The 6789-nt window shown below is 36.0% G+C and overlaps 2 non-coding genes across 2 annotated transcripts; both read left to right on the forward strand.

Annotated features, from left to right (window-relative positions):
* The first annotated feature begins 1825 nt into the window (after positions 1–1825).
* Positions 1826–1899, forward strand: Trnai-aau (transfer RNA isoleucine (anticodon AAU)). Its single transcript has one exon. It is a non-coding gene; the product is annotated as a tRNA-Ile (tRNA).
* Positions 1900–3048: 1149 nt separating this feature from the next.
* Trnag-ucc (transfer RNA glycine (anticodon UCC)) lies at positions 3049–3120 on the forward strand. The gene has a single exon. It is a non-coding gene; the product is annotated as a tRNA-Gly (tRNA).
* The last annotated feature ends 3669 nt before the right edge of the window (positions 3121–6789 follow it).

Here is a 6789-nt window from a genome sequence, read left to right on the forward strand (position 1 = left end):
TCATTATGCAATGGGACGCCATTCATCCGACTCTCCCAATATCCGTGTTGTTGTGAAATGACAGTTGAATACAAAGGTGACATTCCTTGATAAGGAGAATATTTAAAAAATCATTATTAAAGCACTTTATCATCACTAAAAACACTAAAATGCATGGCAAGTTTTACTGTTATTCGTGTTATTTGAGTATCCAGGCTAGATCGAAAACCGATAACCCCGGATAAACGGCGTTCCACTGTAGTTTACAAAAAAATTGAACTGAAAACCAAGGGTACGTTTTCCACAATAAATAGAAAATTAGTTAATCTGTCAAAATAAACCTTTCTGTTTGACACACAGTGGCCAAAACACACAATACAGAGACACTCGAATAAATGTATGCATAATAAATGCACTTCACGTTGCCACAATTGCTGGACCACTTTTTCCATGAAATTAGACGATTAGATTAGAATTAGATTAGATTAGATGAAATGTCAAAATTAGAATTACGCGTATCTCTGAATCTGCTTATAAAAGATAACTCGGGAACCGCCTGAACAGATTTCTGTGTGGAGCGCAGAATATCCGGGCTCATCGAGACACGACCTCGTTCGGATACTCTAATAACACGGATAATGGGTTCATGTATGTTTTTATCAAAAGTTCTTAAATTATTCTTAAAAGTTGCATATTATGGTAAAACTCTGTCAGTTTTTATAAATTTTAATAAATTGTTTTAAGTATAAGTTTAAAATTTCCATGAATTTCAGTGTTTTTCGTTATGGCAATGAGCTCGGATACCTGTTTTTTTTTCAATATTCGCCTCAGCTTGTAAAAAATCACTTTTGTATTGAACTGTCGTTTTTCATATACACGGATACAGGGACAGCCGAATAAGAAGTACTCGGAAAAACGACGTCCCACTGTATTTTTTTTTCAATCGGCACAATTGTCATCGAAAAATACTCCTCATCTCAAACAACAAATTCTACAAATAAATTTACCTATCTACGATGTAATTTAAAATTAAATAAACAGCCAACCGTATATTGAAGTTTAATTTTAATTTAACTGCGTTTGAACTGGGTAAAAAACAAAAAACGCTTTGCAAATGCAAAGATATACCATTGCTAAATACGGAATTTTTAGTACTTTAGCTACATTATGCATTTATAGTTTGGCCTTGTGTTGTAGCCACAATTTAACCGCTTGTTCGATCTAATTAGATATAATTAGAAGCTCTATTTAAGCATACTTATATTTCAAATCAAACGAAATGGAAAAATACAAAAGATTGGTGAAAGTTGAATCCTTATTTATTATTTCAACCATTAGATGAAAGGCCATGAGAGTGACAAAATACTGACAAATTTTTCAAAACTTGAGCTTTTGTCACTTTTTTTGCATTCGTAAAAATTTTGTAACCTGGAGCTGCCAGGAAATAAAGTCGACAAAAGTTGACAAAAAGTGACAAAATTTGATGTTCGCAAAAAAGCGTAAACAAACAGCTATTTGGCGCAGTTGTGACTCATTGTTAAGATAATAGTGCTAAAATGCATGTTTCTAATTGATTTATGTACCTTTTTAATACTTCTTAAACAAAATATTCATGATATTCAGATGTTAGAGCTTTTTGTCGTTCCTGTGTATATTTTTGGAGCGGCCACGAGAAAAGCTCATTTTTGCACTTGACAAGCAATTTTGACAAAATTGAAAAAATGTTCAACATTCTGTCACCTCCGTGGCCACGCGCAAATTAGTTTTAATTATTTCGGCAAGGGTGTTATTTTTTCTGTTCCATCCTTCAAGCTTTTATTGTGCTTTTAGCGACTCGTATGCACACGGCTCCATAGCTCAGCTGGTTAGAGCGTCGTGCTAATAACGCGAAGGTCGTGAGTTCGATCCTCTCTGGAGCCAAAGAAATGTTTTTTATTGCAATATTTTAGATCTGTTGATATTTTGCTTTGATCGTTTAGCATACTTTTGTTTCATGCAAGTCATTAACACACCAGTTTGTGGTATCGTGATAAACGACTATGGAGATAACTTTGATCAGCACTTCCAACAATTACTTTAACTTCGCCTGGAAATAACTCATGCAAAGAAAATTACACCTTAAATACATAGTTAACATGATTGTTAAAAATGTGTGTGTTTTATTTGAAATAGTACTTGTTTATGTTTTAATCCTATTTTTTCACTTTTTTATGTATCTTGAATGCGATTTTGAAATAACGGCTCATTATTCCATGGGAAACAAATCATAATAGCCGAGACCACGCCGCAACCCTATGCATCGCATCATTAGCGCATCATGCGGTCATGCGTCCAGCGAGAAATCTATCCAAGAGATACGACACAGCAGCACACGGGAAAACGATCATTAGTAGCAGGTAGCTGCAAAAGACCCTCGAATCATAATGAGAACCGCGACACGCGGTATAGCTTTGCATTATTAGCGACCGAAATGAAGACCGAACGGCTAAGAGCCATGCTTTCCATTTAGCGTGATTTAATTGCGACAAATATCGTTTTACCGCGTGCCGGAAATGTCCTTTTCGGATGAAAAATGTTGGGCACAGGGAAAAAAATATTAACGATACCAAAGTATTGTCCCTTCCCAAAATAATTGCTTCATCGGTTTATGGTCAAGGGATTTGTTCTATTGTTTTGAAATCAAAGATAAAATCCAATTAGCAGAAGGAAAAATATATCTTATTCCATTGAGTACAGTTATTGGAACAGTCAATCAATATAAACCTTTTCTTCAGATTATGCTCTATGATACTGTTCCTAGCAAATTTAACCAATCATTTAAAAAAAAGAGAATGAAAAATTGTATGTGCTATCAATAAAACGTAGCAGTACTTTTAACAACACTAACATTTTGAGAATGTTTGACATGAGCGACATGAGCGATTCAATTCGAAGTGAAATTTCGAGTAAGGAAAAATTATGTAAAAAAAAATAAATAGATAAACAAACAAATTAATAAATTAATAAGTTTCTATGATTATTCAAACGCATCATCGGCACGCACGCGTTTTTGTGCCTCTTTCTCAAGCCGCGTCGGTGGTGTAATGGTCAGCATAGTTGCCTTCCAAGCAGTTGATCCGGGTTCGATTCCCGGCCGACGCACGGATATATTTTGTTTATTGTTTTGTTCCAACCACCCCCTTTTGCCAAGCACCGTAAAACAACACGTCAATAGTAGTTTTCAAATGCTTCTGGATGCTTCTTGTTCTAAGCTTATGCGAAGGAGCAATAACAAAGCTGTGTAAACAATTGCACGTTTCTTTGAACATAGGCAGTGGAGCTGTGTTTATTTTGTGATATTTTTATTGATAATCAATTTCGAAAACAATCCCCTGTATTTATTAGCCAAACGCATGATGAGCTGTTTTGTAATCAATTTCGAATTGAATTGTAAGCTCTGTTTGGATTGTGTTACGTTCTTCTTTTGATGATTGCTTAACGATACGAGAAAGCGTTAATAGCAATCAAACGTCATAATGGAACAATCAACCATAGAACATCTTCAAAGTGAATCAGTTTTGGTTGATTGAATTTCAACCCATTATTTACCAATCTTAGTTTTAGTAGAAATAATGAATAACACGACCACAGGACCACCGTTTGCACTAGCTGCTCGAATAAACAAAAACCACAAAATAAACTCAATGCTGCAATGCTGGGAAATGCTACAAGAACAAAGTAATACACACAAAGTAAACAAAACAGACGGCGTAAGTAGAACGCAAAAAATACTTCCTCCTTTTATCACAAACAACCAACGGAGCAGGAGAAGCCATCGATAGATTTGGTCCGGGGGCCCACATGCTGTTTTTTTTTGCCCCGTCCGGCCGGTTTGGTTCGTTCTAACTTGTTTCTCGAGCCCTTTATTTCTGCTAACCGAAGTCAGAGGATCGGTGGTTCGGTTGTGTTTGATGTTTGAATTTTGTTCGACGGGAATTTGGTCTGCAAATAAATATTTGCTAAAACGTGGTTGTTACTTTCCCGTGCGCCAAAGTACCTCTCTACCGGTCGCAGCATCGATTTTGCAAAGCTATGAAAAGAGGAGCATACTTTTGGGGTGGATTGTTTTTTTTTCATTTTATTCTCCGATATATACTACCTAGAATGAAGGATTTTTTAATTCAATTCCACCTGCCCGTTCTCAACGACCTCCAATCTGTGCTGTTACTGGTTTTGAGGAGTATGAGCTTCCTTTAGCGTTTTTTTTGTTCTGTTATTGTTGTTGTTGATGATGATGTTGTGGACGTTTTGTTGAGAACACTTCTTGCCAAAGGTATCACAGGAGCGCAGGAAACAGGGTAGCAGGCAATACAAACACACGTTTTGGGATGGGAATGGAATGAAATATGGACCACCGAATCACCGTGTGCAAAGGTGGCCTCCTCGCGCGGTATCCAGCACAGAAACTGGCACGCGCACAATATAAACCAAAGCCTACCGTTTGTTGGAGCCACCGCTACACAAATTCTAAAAAAAAAGAAGAGGGAAACGCTAACGCAGCCGAGCAAATTGTAAACGGTGTGGTTACAATATAATTGAACACAAACATCACAGGATAAAAGACATGAATAACTCATACCAGTTCTCGCAGTACCATCGTCAGATGCTCTAACGAAAAGGTGGCCAAAGGCGGCGGCACCCGTATCCATCCGTTTGATATGGTACAGGCCGATCCGACCGAGATACTAGAACTGGTGGTGCGTTGTGTGCCATATCGCAAATGGTGGTGGGTCTACCTCTACAAATGCACATTGCGTGGGAAATAACACGGTGAAACAGCGCGAACTCCACTGTTTTAATATACTGTACAAAATCTTTGAGTTTTTTTTTAAATGTAAACATACGTGGTTGTATTGCATCCAAAATTACTTCACCTTCCCTGCTGACGTTTGTTCGTCTGTAGTAGCGTCACAGTAATGTAATGAAAGGCAGAAAAGGTTTTGCTTGTGCTACAAAGGATTGTAGAAGAACGCTGCTCATCTATCACGAAATATATTGTTACATTATTAAAATTTTAAATTACAATGAACATAGTAAAATGCTACTTCAAAATTACTCCAGGGATCTGACTGTGACTAGTATTTTGGATGATTTTTCTTTTGTTTGGAGAATTAAGTGTTCTACATGATTTGATTAATGATTTATGAAATAACAAACGTCACATTATTGCACAAAAAATCTTTTCTTTAGACATAATAAGATTGTAGTTAAGCTAATGAGAAACTGTATCCATCATTATATGTAAAACCTTATCAAAAAAATTATAGTTTAGTTACATTACATAGTTCGTACATTTTTAATTCAAATAAACATGTATTAAGTATTTAATCCTCCTGATTAAAAAAATAAATAATTTAATCACTCAAGTTTCTCTATAGTTGATAAGTATTCCTTTTTAGTATATTATATTCTAATTAAACGTACTCGAGTCCTCCTTTACTCCTTTACTTTCTCGGAGCGGTAATCAAAATTACATCAACACGTAACGTTTCTGTACATGTGGAGCAGCTCTCTGAATAACCATGTTTTAGTTATTTATTGACTGCTGACTATTTTTTACGCGACAAAACTCAATTTTCATAGGATATCAGGAAAGATGGATTTTGTCTCAGAGGTGCAAATTATCCCAGTAATCCCTACCAGCCGTTAAACAGCAGTTCTCTGAGTTGGTTTGTGGAGCTAATTATATGGACACATGATAAATTGCCATTGTTATTCATTCAAAGACAGATAGACAACTAAACAAGTAGTACTATTTGCAACACGTTATCAAAAAAGATTTGAAGCCTTGCTTCAAAATCCTTTTTGAAAAGGACAGTTCTTATTTCAACAGCATTCACCTCCAGCCCATAAGTGTTCAATAGTTCAGGAATGGCGTGGCGTAAGGAGAATTTGCTTTATTTATCGTGTCATATGAATGAACAGCAGTATCCCGAGATTTGTAGGCATTCGACTTCAGTATTTAGTGATATATGCTAGGATAGTTCGACAACGTTAAGCATTTGAATTAAGACTAATTCAAGAATCGTTTGGTGAATATTTGGGACGAAAAATGCCCAATGAAACTGTGCGTGTGGCTTGGAATAACTTTATAAAGCATTTACGGGCCGTTTTTAAATAAATAGGAAAAGGTTGGAACACAACTAAGTAATGGTACTACATGTTGTAGATATCCAAACAACAGATAAATACATTATGGTTTGAATATAATGACAAAAACAAGAAGCATTACTTTTACGTTGCCACCCTGTATAATTGATTTACAGATTCGTACCAACATCAAAACTACTGCAACTGCAACATTTAACTGGCGCTCGGGCAGCAATCATGCGTTTTTCATGTTCAATAGCTGCCAGCGTGCGGTGTAACACATGCATAAAACAGGTTAAGATGCATAAAACAGGTTAGACCTTGATCCTTTAAAAAGCACAATCGAAGTTTTCAGATCCGTCAGAAGAAGAGGGTGGTATTGAATATCTTTAACGTGTTAAAGTTCAACTGGTGTTGATTAATAGGTAATTTATATTTGAATAAAAATTAAAGTGGTTTTTAAATCACATTTCCAATTGCTTTAGATAAAATGATCTATAATTCCAAAGTTGTTACAAAGGGTGATGGTTACATATATCTAATCTGATGACTTGAACATAAAATGCACATAAAAATGCTTTCAGAATGCATGACGATTTGTGTCATTAGGACGGTAACAGCTGTCCAAGGCAACACGTACGGATGATGCACTAATTGCGCATCAAGTCATATTTAAAATGC

Source organism: Anopheles coluzzii, chromosome 2 (genome assembly GCF_943734685.1).
Source record: "Anopheles coluzzii chromosome 2, AcolN3, whole genome shotgun sequence".
In the NCBI taxonomy this organism is placed as follows: Eukaryota; Metazoa; Arthropoda; class Insecta; order Diptera; family Culicidae; genus Anopheles; species Anopheles coluzzii.